At 37.1% G+C, this 16,544-nt stretch overlaps 1 pseudogene; it reads right to left on the bottom strand.

The window, feature by feature from the left end:
- Window positions 1–2,285: 2,285 nt before the first annotated feature.
- LOC133052741 (ubiquitin-conjugating enzyme E2 variant 1-like) lies at window positions 2,286–2,896 on the bottom strand (annotated as a pseudogene).
- Between the last annotated feature and the right edge of the window lie 13,648 nt (window positions 2,897–16,544).

The following is a 16,544-nucleotide window of genomic DNA, read 5'->3' as shown; positions in this document are numbered from 1 at the left end:
GCTGCAGTAAAAGCAATCCTAAAGTGGATAATTCATACGAATACAAACCTACCTCAAGAAACTAAGAGAAATCAAATAAACAACCTAATCTTACATATAAAGCAACAAGAAGAACAGAAAAATCCCCAACATTATTAGAAGGAAAGAAATTATAAAGATCAGAGCAGAAATAAATGAAAAAGAAATGAAGGAGACTATAGCAAATATGAGGAAAACTAAAAGCTAGTTCTTTAGAAGATAAACAAAATTGACAAACCGTTAGCCAGACTCAAGAAAAAAAAAGAGAATCTTATAAATAAAATTAGAAGTAAAAAAGGGAAGTAACAACAGACAACACAGAAATACAAAATATCATAAGGGACTACTATGAGAAGCTCTATGGCAATAAAACAGACAACTTGGAAGATACGGACAAATTTTTAGAAAAGTGTAACCTTCCAAAATGGAACCAGGAAGAAACAGAAAATATGAACCAACCAATCACAAGCATGGAAATTGAAACTGTAATAAAAAAAATCTTCCAACAGATAAAAGCCTAGGACCAGAAGGCTTCACAGGTGAATTCTACCAAAAATTTACAGGAGAGCTAACACCTATCCTGCTCAAACACTTCCAGAAAATTGCAGAGGAAGGACAGCTTCCAAACTCTTTCTACGAGGCCACCATCACCCTGATACCAAAACCAGACACAAATGCCACAGAAAAAAAGAAAATTGCAAGCCAAATATCACTAACAAACATAGATGTAAAAATGTTCAACAAAATTCTAGCAAACAAAATCCAACAACACATTAGAAAGGTCATATATCATAATCAAGTTGGCTTTATCCCAGGGATGCAAGGATACTTCAACATATGCAAATCAATCAACATGATACAGCATATCCAACTAATAAAAATAAATGAAAAAAATTAAAGATAAAAACCATGTGATGATTTCAATAGATTCAGAGAAAATTTTTGCAAAATTCAACAGACATTTATGATAAAAACTCTCCAGAAAGCAAACATAGAAGGAACACACCTCAATGTAATAAAGGCCATATATAACAAATGCACAGCAAATATTATCTTCAATAGTGAAAAACTGAAAGCAATCCCACTAAGATCGGAAACAAGACAAGGGTGCCCAATCTCACCACTATTATTCAAAATAGTTTTGGAAGTCTTACCAAGCAATCAGAGAAGAAAAAATATAGAAGGAATCCAGATTGTAAAAGAAGTAAAACTCTCACTATTTGCAGATGACATGATTCTCTACATAGAAAACCCTAAAGATACCACCAGAAAATTAATAGAACTAATCAATGAATATAGTAAAGTCACAGGATATAAAATTAACACATAGAAATCCTTTGCATTCCTATACACTAACAATGAAAGATCATAAAGAGAAATTAAGGAAACAATCCCATTCATGACTGTGACAAAAGGAATAAAATACTTAGGAATAAACCTACCTAAAGAGACAAAAGACTTGTATGCAGAAAACTGTGACACTGATGAAAGAAATCAGACAACACAGATGGAGCAATATACCACGTTCAGGACTGGAAGAATCCAAATTGTGAAAATGATTATAATACCCAAAGCAATTTATAGATTCAATGCAATCCTTATCAAACTGCCAATGATATTTTTCACAGAACCAGAACAAATAATTTCTCAATTTGTATGGAAATACAAAAGACCCTGAATAGCTAAAAAAAAAAAAAAAAAAAGAATGAGAAAGAAGAATGAAATAGGAGAAATCAACTTTCCTGACTTCAGCCTATACTACATACAGCCTACACTATAATAAATAGCCAAATACTGTATACTATATACAAATATACTATACTGAATAGCTGAATAGCCAAAGTAATCTTGAGAAAGAAGAATGAAACAGGAGGAATCAGCATTCCTGACTTCAGTCTATACTATATACAGCCTATACTATACTATAACCATCAAGACAGTATGGTACTGTCACAAAAATAGAAATATAGATCAATGAAACAATATACAAAGCCTGGAGATAAATCCATGCACCTATGGAAAGCCTATCTTTAACAAATGAGGTAAAAATATACAATAGAGAAAAGACAGTCTCTTCAACAAGTGGTGCTGAGAAAACTGGTCAACCATGTGTAAAAGAATGAAACTAGAACACACAATTGCCTTTGAATGAAAGATTTCTTTCCAGTACTTTGAGGTCTACAAGGCATATCATTAAAAATTATGATTGTGGAAAATAAAGACAGTTTAAATATAACTGGGGGAGAGGCTGTGGTTTTTCTTTTTGATTAGTTGCTGTAACACTATCCTTCAGGTGGCTGAGGAATTATTATATTTTTTTTAGACATCATTAACGTCTTGAAAGTGAAAGTGTTAGTCGCTCAATCGTGTCCAACTCTTTGCAACCCCATGAACTGTAGACCACCAGGCTCCTCTGTCCATGGAATTCTCCAGGCAAGAATACTAGACTGGGTTGCCATTCTCTTCTCCAGGGGATCTTCCCTACCCAGGGATCAAACTTGGGTCTCCTGCATTGCAGGCAGATTCTTTACCACCTGAGCCACCAGGGAAGCCCCATTAAACTCTTTGACATCAATAAAGCTCTTGCAAGACCACTTTGATGCGAAAGGAATTCTGCCATTTTGCTAGCACCAAGATGGTTCTTTGACTCACCACTCCATTAGAACTATTCATTACATTCATACTATTTTTGTTACAAATCTTACAAAGGAGTGTGATTCTGGATATTTAGGTCCACATTCTGTTTTAAAGCTATATATCCATTTTTCATAGACAGTTACTATCCCTTTCTATCTTCTGTCATATGTTCATCATTTTGTAGACCACAGCTAACTGTGAAGTCTCCTCCTCCTTTCTGGCCTTCTCCAGGTTCTTCTAACAGTCAGAAATTACAGGGGACTTTGGCACAGGGAAGAAGGGACGGTACTAGCAGAGTCAACTTAAACAGGCCATTATATCCAGCTTTTACTCCTCACAACTTCTCAACTCATAGATATATCCCCTTTACAGAGATTCAAATCCTGAATCTTGAAGCTAATGGGTGGAGGAGGGAAGATTAAAATACAAGTTTCTTATCTGCAATGCTCACAAAAGTCTGCTATTTGCAGAGATTCCTCAATTCCTGGAGGGATTCTCAGATAGCTCAGATGGTAAAGAGTCTGCCTGAAGTGCTGGAGACCCAGGTTCAATCCTTGGGCTGGGAAGATCCCCTGGAGAAGGAAATGGCAACCCGCTCCAGTATTCTTGCCTGGGAAACTCCATGGATGGAGAAATCTGACAGGCTACAGTCCATGGGGTCACAAAGAGTCGGACACGACTGAGCGGCTTCACCCCACTCTGTTCTTGGAGGAATTTCTTACAAGCGAAGTGTAAAAAGTGAATTGCTGTACATTGAGTCTTTCAGCATTGTTGCCCCACTTTTTTCTTGCTACTTCATAAGGATACTCTTAAGTAGAAAAAGCTTTTGGTTTTCCTTAAATGCATAGTAATGAAGAATATAAGTTGGGACCTTTGCCATGATTCATGCTAAAGTGTCCACACTTTTACTCACTATTTGCATCAGTACAAATCCAACACATTGAAAAAGGCAAATGACATCTTAGTATTATTATGAAATTAGCTGGACTCCCTGAATATGTCTTAAGTATCACCAGGGGTCCACAAACCACACTTTGAGAACCACTGACTGAGCAGCCATCTAAAGACATGCATGAATTTTAACTATATTCCACAAGATGGTGCTAGTATAATGCATATCAGTAATTAAATGTGGCATCAAGACTGATTTTAAAAATTTTGTTGGTTTCAGAAATCAATGTATAATGTATATACTGAGAAAGTTTCCTTAGTGGGCTCTTGGTAGTACCAGTCTACCTTTTTATCTGAACCCTCACTCCCAGGGTGCATAACTTTGTTCCCTGAATACTGCTTTGTCCATGGTTCCTTTCATATAAACCCTTTCCTCAGGGACATACAACACCTCATGTTAATTTGGATGGTGATAAGTTGGCAATCATGAACTCTCAAAGCCGTATCAAATTTAATGCTATTATTAAGAACATTGTATGCTTTAAAATAGTGTTTTCATCCTTTGTAATTCTCATACCTCTAGATGATAAACTTACAAATTTCATGTCCCCACCAGAATTTTGATATGGCTTTTTGATAAGGGAAACATTGCTCTCTGGGCTTCCTTAGCAGCTCAGTGGTAAAGAATCTGCCTGCCAATGTAGGAGATACAGGTTTGACCCCTTAGTCAGGAAGATCCCCTGGAGAAGGAAATGGCAGCCCACTCCAGTATTTTTGCCTGGGTAATTCCATGGACAGAGGAGCCTGGTAGTCTATAGTCCATGGGAAAAAGAGTCAGACATGACTTAGCTACAACAATGTTGCTCTCTTTAATAATTATGTCCTATCATTTTCATATACCTCACTAGCCGGGAAGCTTTTGCCAGGCTTTATTTTGTATTCTATACTATAAAACAATAAGATCCATTTCATTTTTTAGATATAAAATTATAATATTTAGTATGATATTTATTTTCAAATCATCTGCCACCCACACTACCCTCAGTGCTGTGACATTTTTAAAGAGGTTCTACTGTCTGCAATTTCTCTGTTAAACATTTATTCATTCAATTTTTAAAGACCTTACTTTGGAGTTCTTTATAAAATGGTGAATTACTATTGCTCCTTGAAAGAAAAGCTATGACAAACCTAGACAGCATATTAAAAGGCAGAGACATTACTTTGGCAACAAAGGTCTGTATAGTCAAAGCTATGGTTTTTCCAGTAGTCATGTACCAATGTGAGAGTTGGACCATAAAGAAGGCTGAGGGCCAAAGAATTGATGCTTTTGAACTGTGGTGTTACAGAAGACTCTAGAGTCCCTTGGACTGCAAGGATATCAAACTAGCCAGTTCTAAAGGAAATCAACCCTGAATTTTCATTGGAAAGACTGATGCTAAAACTGAAGCTCCAATACTTTGGCCACCTGATGTGAAGAGCCAGGTCACTGGAAAAGACCCTGATGCTGGAAAAAATTAAAGGTAGGAGGAGAAGGGGACGACAGAGGACAAGATAGTTGGACGGCATAACAAACTCAATGGACATTAGTCTGAGCAAACTCTGGGTGATGGTGAAGGACAGGAAAGCCTGGTATGCTGCAGTTCATGGGGTTGCACAGAGTTGGCCACAACTGAGTGACTGAACAACAACAACAACCCAAGGAAAAGACTTGTGTTAATCTGGTGGTTTAAGGTACGTCCTGTGGATTCTTGGGTCTCATAACAATGATCTAGAAAGCCCGAAAATGTTTTGTTTGCAGTTTTGAAATTGTGTAAATTTTGGTTGAACAAAACCCTCAAATACAGGTGTTATTTAACTTTTGGTAATTTTGATTAATTTTGTAATATGAATTAAGTAAAAATTGCATTTTATAGATTAATGTTAATAAAATGCACTTTCCTTTTTTTAATCCTTTATTGGAAGAAGCTTAGCATACAATTTGTTTGGTAATGAGATTCTTCTGAGAATCATTGCCATCAGCTCTTAGTTACATTACTCCCATACATTTCTCTCTAAACCTAATTGTGTTCTTCATATTTTCCCATCTGAAACCACTATCCTATCATTCCTCTCTTCAAACTCCTTCATACTTTCTTAGATATGTTTTTACCAGGCATTCATTTACTCCCTTATGTCCTGTCTGATAGGGACTCCAAGAGCTCCTACTTTACTCAGTCCTCTCAGTAACCTGATTTCCTCAAGACCACAACATTTTGGCCTTCTGTCCACAGTGCTGCTTTCTCAGGATCTTTCCATGTACCACCTGTTCTGATAGCTGGGGACTAAGTTTAACTAAGGAGAATATAGTGTTGCTGGAAGAGGCTGAGGACATGCAATTCTGACTACAACTTGGTAAATAGGGCTGGATATAATTGGATGCTACCAACTCAACACCCTGCTGCCTAAAGTTTGCTCAGAGGTAACAGCTTGAGGACGTGGCAGTGTAATCCAGAGGAAGGAACATTGTGATGATCTTAATTCCTTAAGTCTGTTTTCCTCCAGCTTCCTTTTAGACCCAAACTCTATACTCAGCTTTGGGCAGGTCACTTTCTTCTCTGAGTTTCCTCATCATGGTGTACAGAATTAAAAAAAAAAAAAGAAAGTAAAAAAACTAGAGTCAAATAGTGTAGAGTCAAGTTAGATTGGTTGTGTTATCTTGAGCTCTAACACCCTATGATTATGTGTTGAAAACAGAAAGCAAGGCCCAGGAGTACTGGGACTAAAGATAGGCCCTGAGGTTGAGAATAGATCTGTTCCAGGAGAGGGAGAGAAAACTTGAATAGAATTCATTAGATGCTATATAGTGAGATGACAATACATATAGAGGAGTAGAGGCCTGGGAATGGTGATGGACTAGGGCACACTCAAACCTTTCTTCTTTGTAGTGTTGTTCTGCCCTAAATTATTATCATCCAAGCCCTTGCAATGTCTCATCTGATGTCTCATTGTTATCTGCCCTGCCTTCTACCACTCAGCTGTGTAATTCCTTTGGTACATGACCTTAAGACAGAATTCCCTAAAGTGCAACCTCAATTCATGTCGGTCCCTTTCTTTAAAAATATCAGCCACTGATTTCCCATTGCTCATAGAATAAAATAGAAACTATTCTTGCCTTCAATGTCCTTCTTGATATTTCCTCAACTGGAAATATCCAAGTCTTACTTACTTCTCCCCTGCAGGCACTCAAGGTACAGGTCACTCTGGATTCCTGTTTCTTCCAATATGTAATGCTTATACCCACCTTAGTGGAAAATCCTATCCATACTCCATGGTCCTTCTCAAATGAACCTATGTCTCTCAACTCTCCTCTACATGTTTGGAGTGCTCTGATGGTACCTTTCATAGGTTTTTCCCACATTTTACCTTGTGTGTGGTTTTTGGTGTTACATTTCCCTTTCTTAGATGTAAATTCCCAGAGGGTAGAGACTCCATATCATTTAATCTGTATCTGTCTCTTTCATCTAAGCCCTACAATTGTGCCTAGTATGTTTCTGTGTATATTGAGCCTCAATAAAAATTTATTGAAACAAATTCAATATTTTAAAATTGTTCTCCAAGCTCAATTTTTATTGTTCTGTTTAAGTAATAAAAAAAGTTTTTAGCTATAAGACTTTTAGGGAACTATCCTGGCAGAGGATTTTGGTGGTTATACTAGTACTATTTTCCAGATTTAACTTGACTTTGATCCCTATTGAAGCCAACAAATCTCTTAATATATCGTGCACAGCTAAGGGAAAATATATGACTGACTATTGAGTTACAATAATGAATACCAAGATTAGAATGAGGACAGTACGTATTATAATATACTTTCAACTGCTTTATATACTGTGACCTTTTTTCTTCCTACTCTAGGAGTCTAGAACAAAGCAAACCTGACTATCTGAAACTGCCGTTGTTCTAGGAGTTCATATTACACTGTCCCTTTCACCAATATCCCAAGGAAAAGGCAGTACATATTATCTCTAACCTTCCACTTCAAAGCAGATTAAACAAGCTTCACTTGGGACTAGTTGATGGTATTTCCTAAAATGGAAAGGTGTAAATTGCATCTGTAGTCATTGTGGGGCACCATTATTTTTTTAAAAATTATTTATTTTACTTGGAGACTAATTACTTTACAATGTTGTGGTGGTTTTGCCATACATTGACATGAATCAGCCATGGGTGTACATGTGTCCCCCTGTCCTGAACCCCCCTCCCACCTCCCTTCCCACCCCATCCTTTGGATGTCCCAGTGCACTGGCTTTGAGTGCCCTGTTTCATGCATCGAACTTGGGCTGGTCATCTATTTCAAATATGGTAATATACATATTTCAATGCTATTCTCTCAAATCATCCCACCCTTGCCTTCTCCCAGAGTCCAAAAGTCTGTTCTTTATATCTGCGTCTCTTTTGCTGTCTCTGCCTATAGGATCATGGTTATAATCTTTCTAAATTCCATATATATGCATTAATATACTGTATTGGTGTTTTCCTTTCTGACTTATTTTACTCTGTATAATAGGCTCCAGTTTCATCCACCTCATTAGAACTGACTGAAATGTTCTTTTAAATAGCTGAGTAATATTCCATTGTGTATATGTACCACAACTTTCTTACCCATTCATCTGCTAATGGACATCTAGGTTGCTTCCATGTCCTAGCTATTGTAAACAGTGCTGCAATGAACATTGGGGTACACGTGTCTCTTTCAGTTCTTGTTTGTGTGGCACCATTGTTTACTTAATGCAGAATTCTGCTATATATTCTGATGCCCAAGGCATTGTGGAGTAAGAAAAATTAAATGAAAGTACTTAGGATTGAGTATCTAGAATAGGAACTTAGTTTTTAGTCCTGTTAGAGTCAGGGATTTTTGCAGATGGGACAACTGAAATAAAATTGGTGAAGCACTAATCTAATACTCTGAAATAAAGTGGAATAAGTTTGTGAAAAATATTTTATTATTAATGAAAAATACGTGGAGAAAACAAGCAACACATTTGCCAAACTTTAAAATAGAAGAGATTAAATTTTATTCTTGTGCCCGAAATTCATCTTAGATATAGATTTAGATAGTGTACAAAAATGCAAGCTTATAAAAAATCAAAAGTATTCATTTACTTTTTGAGAATTGCTACTTAATGAGAAGGAAATGACTACCCACTCCAGTATTCTTGCCTGGAGAATCCCATGGACAGAGGAGCCCGGTGGGCTGCATTCCATGGGGTTGCAAAGAGTCGGACATGACTGAGTGACTAACAGATACTTGATTTGCATCATTTTATAGTATAATTTTATCAAAATGTGTCTTTCAACAGGAATTGTTCATCCATGTACTGCTTTTATAATTCCAGATCAAATTTAGCACACTTTGTTGTTCAGTTGTTAGGTCGTGTTCACTTCTTTGTGAACCCATAGACTTCAGCACTCAAGGCTTTCCTGTCCTTCACTATCTCCCAGATTTTGCTCAAATTCATGTCCATTGAGTCAGTGATGCTTTCTAACCATCTCATCCTGTGCCACCCATTCTCTTTTTGCCTTTAAACTTTCCCAGCATAAGGGTCTTATCCAATGGAGCTGGCTGTTTGCATCTAGTGGCCAAAGTATTCAAGCTTTAGCTTCAGCATTAGTCCTTTTGGTGAATATTCAGGGTTGATTTCCTTTAGGATTTACTGGTTTGATTTCCTTGTACTCCAAGGGACTCTCAAGAGGGAAGACTCCAGCACAGTGATTCAAAAACATCAATTCTGGAGTGCTCAGTCTTCTTTATGTTCCAACTCTCACATCTGTACAAGACTACTGGAAAAACCATAACTTTGATTATATGGACTTTGTGAGGAAAGTGATGTCTTTGCTTTTTAATATTCTGTCTAGGTTTGTCTTAGCTTTCCTTCCAAGGAGCAAATGTCTCTTAATTTCACGGCTGCAGTCATGTTCTGCAGTGATATTGGAGCCCAAGAAAATAAAATCTGTCACTGCTTCCACTTTTCCCCCTTCTGTTTGTCATGAAATGATAGGACCAGATGCCATGATCTTAGTTTTTTGAATGTTGATTTTTAAGCCAACTTTTTCACTCGCCTCTTTCACCTTCATCAAGAGACTATTTAGTTCCTCTTCACTTTCTGTCGTTAGAGTGGTATCATCTACATATGTGAGGTTGTTGATATTTCTCCTGGAAACCTTGATTCCAGCTTCTGATTTATCCAGCCTGGCACTTCCCATGATGTATTCCGCATAGAAGTTAGATAAACAGGCTGACAATATATACAGATTTATACTCTTCCAAATTTTAACCAGTCAGTTGTTCCATGTAAGATTCTAATGGTTGCTTCTTGACCCACACACAGGTTTCTCAGGAGATAGATAAGGTGGTCTGGTATACCCATCTCTTTAAGAACGTTCCATAGTTTGTTGTGATTCACAAAGCCAAAGGGACTTCCCTGGTGGCTCAGACAGTAAAGCGTCTGCCTACAATGCAGGAGACCCGGGTTCAATCCCTGGGTCGGGAAGATCCTCTGGAGAAAGAAATGGCAACCTACTCTAGTACACTTGCCTGGAGAATCCCGTGGACAGAGGATCCTCGTGGGCTACAGTCTCTGGGGTTGTGGAGTCAGACACGACTGAGCGACTTTACTTCCTCCCACTTCCACAGAGTCAAAGGCTTTAGGGTAGTCAATGAAGCAGAAGTAGATGATTTTCTGGAACTCCCTTGATTTACCTATGATCCAACGAAGATTGACAATTTGATCTCTTGTTCCTCTGCCTTGTGTAAACTCTGCTTGTACATCTAGAAGTTCTCAGTTTGCATACTGCTGTAGCCTAGTTTGAAGGATTTTGAACTTGACCTTACTAGATTGCAAAATGAGCACAATTGTCTGGTAGTCTGAACATTCTTTGGCATTGTCCTTCTTTGAGATTGGAATGAAAACTGACTTTTTCCACTCTTGTGGCCACTGCTGAGTTTTCCAAATTTGGTGACATATTGAGTGCGGCACTTTGACAGCATCATCTTTTAGGTTTTTAAATAGTTCAGCTGGAATTCTGTCACCTCTACCAGCTTTCCTTGTGTACGTGTGGGTGTGTTTCTCTTGATTTTCTTTTTTTTTTTTCATTTATTTTTATTAGTTGGAGGCTAATTACTTTAAAATATTGTAGTGATTTTTGCCATACATTGACATGAATCAGCCATGGATTTCCATGTGTTCCCCATCCCGATCCCCACTCCCGCCTCCCTCCCCATCCCATCCCTCTGGGTCTTCCCAGTTCACCAGCTCTGAGCACTTGTCTCATGCATCCAAGCTGGGCTGGTGATCTGTTTCACCCTTGATAGTATCCTTGTTTCAAAGCTATTCTCTCAGAACATCCCACCCTCACCTTCTCCCACAGAGTCCAAAACTCTGTTCTGTATATCTGTGTCTCTTTTTCTGTTTTGCATATAGGGTTATAGTTATCATCGTTCTAAATTCCATATATATGCGTTAGTATACTGTATTGGTGTTTATCTTTCTGGCTTACTTCACTCTGTATAATGGGCTCCAGTTTCATCCATCTCATTAGAACTGATTCAAATGAATTCTTTTTAATGGCTGAGTAATATTCCATTGTGTATATGTACCATAGCAAGATCTCTAGTCTTAACCATTCTGTTGGTTTCCTTTATTTCTTTGCATTGATCACTGAGGGAGGCTTTCTTAACTCTCCTTGCTATTCTTTGGAACTTGTATTCAGATGGGTATATCTTTTCTTTTCTCCTTTGTCTTTAGCTTCTCTTCTTTTCTCAGTTATTTGCAATGATTTCTCTGACAACCGTTTTGCCTTTACTTTTCTTGGAGATGGTCTTGATTACTGGCTCCTGTACAATGTCACGAACTTCCATCTATAGTTCTTCAGACACTCTATCATTTCTAATTCCTTGAATATTTTTGTCTCTTCCACTGTATAATCATAAGGGTTTTGATTTGGGTCTTACCTGGATAGTGTAGTGGTTTTCCCTACTTTCTTCCATTTAAGTCTGAATTTATCAATAAAGAGCCACATTCATCTGAGCCATCTGAGCCATCACAATCTAAGCCACATTCATCTCCTGGTCTTGTTTTTGCTGACTCTATAGAGTTTCTCCATCTTTGGCTGCAAAGAATATAATCAATCTGATTTTGATATTGACCATCTGGTGATGTCCATGTGTAGAGTCTTCTCTTGTGATGTTGGAAGAGGGTGTTTGCTATGACCAGTGTGTTCTCTTGACAATACTCTGTTAGCCTTTGGCTTACTTCATTTTGTACTCCAAGGCCAAACTTGCCTGTTACTCCAGGTATCTCTTGACTTCCTCCTTTTGTATTCCAATCTCCTGTAATGAAAAGAACATCTTTTTTGGTGTTAGTTCTAGAAGGTCTTGTAAGTCTTCATAGAACTGGTCAATATCAGATTCCTTGGCATCAGTGGTTGGGACATAGACTTGGGTTACTCTGAAGTTGAAGGGTTTACCTTGGAAACGAACCAAGATCATCCTGTAATTTTTGAGACTGCATCCAAGAACTGCATTTGACTCTTCTGTTGACTCTGAGGGCTACTCCATTTCTTCTAAGGGATTTTTGCCCACAGTAGTAGATAAAATGGTCCTCTGAATTAAAGTCATCCATTCCCATCCATTTTACTTCACCTGTTCCTAAGATGTTGATGTTCATGCTTACCATCTCCTTCTTGACCATGTCCAATTTACCTTGATTCATGGACCTAACATTCCAGATTTCTATGTCATATTATTCTTTACAGCATTATACTTTATTTTCACCACCAGACATATCCACAACTGAACATCTTTAATGCTTTGTCGCAGTCACCTCATTCTTTCTGGAGCTGGTAGTAATTGCCCTCTGCTCTTCTCTAGCAACATATTGGACACCTTCCAACCTGGGGGCTCATCTTCTGGTGTCATATTTTTTTTGCCTTTTCATACCTTTCATGAGGTTCTCAAGGCAAGAATACTGGAGTGGTTTGCCATCCCCTTCTCCAGTGGCCATGTCTTGGGTGGCCTTGCATGGCATGGCTCATAACTTCATTGAGTTATGCAAGCCTCTTGACCATGACACGAAGGGGTTAGCACAATTAACTATGTTTAAAATGTAAGCAAGGTAACATTGCTGAAAATGGCAGAGTAAGGTCCTCTGAAAATTCTCTACTCCATAAAATCAATGGAGAACACTAACTTTTAAAAAGTCAGGACAAAAACCACTACAATATTGTAATTAGCCTCCAACTAATAAAAATAAATGGAAAAAAAACAAAACTAAAATGAAAAAAAAGTCAGAATCAGCTTTTTCAGAACTCTTGAAATTAATAAAAAATTTGAATCAATCAGGAAAGTCAAGAGACTCAAGGAAAAAAAACAGCTGAATCACAGTGAGATTAGTGTTTATTGTTATTATATGCCCTATTTCCACCCTCTACTTCCATCTCTATAGTATTCTTGAACTCCAAGACATCCAACTTATGGTAAAAACTATCAGCCTGGTGGCCACTAGGGGTGGAAGAATGGGAAGCGAATTCTTTCAAAGCTTCCTCCCCAGATAGTTTTCACTATTTGACTTCTCTGGTGGCTTGCTGGTAGCCTCTCCTTGCTAAGTTGTCCTTATTTGACTTGACTTAGAGTTTGTCCAGTGGGAAAACCTTTCTCCCTCAGGGACATTTGTCAGAAATAGTCAAAGGCAATAATTTAACTTCACAGGTACCTGAAATGGTGCATAACAAATTGGACAAATATTAGACTAACTAAAAATCTTAAAATGAAAAGCTGTAGAATGAGATGTCCATAGGGATTTTGAAAAGCTTTGAAGTATCCCTGAGAATTTGGAAACCACAAGCGAGGATTGGGTTGTGTGCATTCACAGAATGGTGTGCATGCTCAGAAAAGACTTGAGAAGGCATTAACTTGATACTTATGACTTCTGTAGAGGCTCTGAGCAAGGAGAAATTGAAATAGGCCATAACACATATACACAAAGAACTCCCTGGCAGAGACTGAGAGACTTATCAGATCCAGGTGTTTGAAAATCTTTGTCCAATCATTAGTTGACATATATATTAACTGAACAGAGGCTTCAGTGACCACATAAGACATAGAATACAGACTTCACAAAATTAGTTTCAAAACATAAGTAAATAAAAAGCAAAAAATGAAAAAACAATAAACTCTGGAGGAGAGAATGGCACAAATGGGGGAAATAATATTTTATAGAAGTAAGGTTTTTGCATACTATTGAATTAAGTTGGTATTAATTTGAACTAGATTTTTATAATATATAAAATATAATTCCTAGGGTTATTACTGAGACAACAAATAGAAAAAATATAGTAAAAGAAACAATAAAGGAATTAAATTGATACTGTAGAAAATATCTATTTAACACAAAAGAAAGATGGAATGGAGGAGCTGAGGGAAATAAAAGCATATAAGGCTCAAAATGGCAGACATAAAACCTAGCTTATTAATAACAAAAGTAAATTTAAACATATTAAAATTGTAATTAAAATGCTGAGATAGGCAGAATGGATTAAAAATAGACCATTAAAAATAGCCCCAACTGTATGCTGTCAAAAGAAACAAATTTTAGTTTCAAATACATAAATATATTGAAAATAAAATGATGAAAAATATACTAAATAGTATATATTAAAATAGTAACCAAATATGAGCTGGAGTGGCTATACTGGTATCAGACCTCATAATGTTACCAGATGACCTAGCAATTTCACTCCTAGGGATATAAGCAAGAGAATTGAAAACATGTTCACACAAAGAGCTGTATAGGAATATTCATGGAAGTATTCTTTATAATAACAAAACCCCCAAACCAACCCAAATGTCCTTCTATCAATGAATTAATAAGCAAAATGTGGTCTATCTATACCGAGGAATATAAAGAACGAAAATAAAAAGAGTTAAATAAAAATTAAAAAAAAAAGAGTAGAATATTGACTCATGCTACAGTGTGGATGAGCTGCGAAAATATGCTAAAGTGAAAGAAGTCAGACAGAAGAAAGCCACTATTATATAATTTTATTTATATAAAATGCTCAGAAGAGATGGAACATTTAGAGACAGAAAGTAGACTAGTGGTTGTCAGTAGATAGGGGTAGCAAAATTGGGAGTGACTGCCAATGGTTCAGTTCAGTTCAGTTCAGTCGCTAAGTCATGTCCGACTCTTTGAGACCCCATGAACCACAACACGCCAGGCCTCCCTGTCCAACACCAACTCCCGGAGTCCACCCAAACCCATGTCCATTGAGTCGGTGATGCCATCCAACCATCTCATCCTCTGTCGTCCCCTTCTCCTCCTGCCCTCAATCTTTCCCAGCATCAGGGTTTTTTCCAATGAGTCAGCTCTTCACATCAGGTGGCCAAAGTATTGGAGTTTCAGCTTCAACATCAGTCCTTCCAATGAACACCCAGGACTTATCTCCTTCAGGATGGACTGGTTGGATCTCCTCGCAGTCCAAGGGACTCTCAAGAGTGTTCTCCAACACCACAGTTCAAAAGCATCACTTCTTCGGCACTCAGCTTTCTTTATAGTCCAACTCTCACATCCATACATGACCACTGGAAAAACCATAGCTTTGACTAGATGGGCCTTTGTTGGCAGAGTAGTGTCTCTGCTTTTTAATATGCTGTCTAGGTTGGTCATAACTTTCCTTCCAAGGAATAAGCGTCTTTTAATTTCCTGGCTGCAGTCACCATCTGCAGTGATTTTGGAGCCTAGAAAAATAAAGTGAGCCACTGTTTCCACTGTTTCCCCATCTATTTGCCATGAAGTGATGGGACTGGATGCCATGATCTTAGTTTTCTGAATGTTGAGCTTTAAGCGAACTTTTCACTCTCCTCTTTCACTTTCATCAAGAGGCTCTTTAGTTCTTCTTTACTTTCTGCCATAAGGGTGGTGCCATCCGCATATCTGAGGTTATTGATATTTCTCCCAACAACCTTGATTCCAGCTTGTGCTTCCTCCAGCCCAGAGTTTCTCATGATGTACTCTGCATATAAGTGAAATAAGCAGGATGACAATATACAGCCTTGATGTACTCCTTTTCCTATTTGGAACCAGTCTGTTGTTCCATGTCCAGTTCTAACTATTGCTTTCTGACTTGCTTACAGATTTCTCAAGAGGCAGGTGAGGTGGTCTGGTGTTCCCATCTCTCTAAGAATTTACCACAATTTATTGTGATCCACACAGTCAAAGACTTTGGCATATAGATGTTTTTCTGGAACTCTCTTGCTTTTTTGATGGTTACTGAATTTCTTTTTGGATTGATGTAAATGTTCTGGATTTAGATAGTGGTAATAGTTGCTTAGCATAGTGAATATACTAAAAATAACCAAATTGTATAATTTAAAATGAATTTATGGTGTACAAATTATGTCTCAATTATAAAAGAGAAAAATATGAACATATAATACATTATTTCAAGAAAAATTAAAGCAATTATAAATTTCTTTGTAATTTATCTTCCTGGAAGTCCCAAAAGTCTGTTATTTTGTATTAATTTATACTATAGTTTCATTATCATTCATTTTTCAAAAAATAATTCATTATTTTACTAATCATATTTTAAATATTTAATACTAATTTCCATGTAACGTGTAAATAATTTCATAGATAGGGATATAGACATAGCAGTTTGACCCTCCAAAGTTTGTACCATCAAAGATAAAATTTGTATGTTTATTATTAACTTTGTATGTTTTTATAGTGTAAATAGGAAGTACTCCTCAAAAACATTTGCGTTTTTACAAATTTTAGAATTCCTAGCTGTTTTCATAAAGATAAGTTGTGTAAGATATTAAAAGTTGTGTATTTCAATTTTAATTTTCTTATTTTACAATTTCTAGAGTGTAGTTTCATTAGAATATATCTTTCTACAAGCCCACTGATAAGTTTTTAGTGCTTACTTCTTTTTTCATAGCTTTCAATATGCAATTTAAA

Source organism: Dama dama, chromosome X (assembly GCF_033118175.1).
Source record: "Dama dama isolate Ldn47 chromosome X, ASM3311817v1, whole genome shotgun sequence".
NCBI classification, from domain to species: Eukaryota; Metazoa; Chordata; class Mammalia; order Artiodactyla; family Cervidae; genus Dama; species Dama dama.
This window is presented reverse-complemented; position numbering and strand designations above follow the sequence as displayed.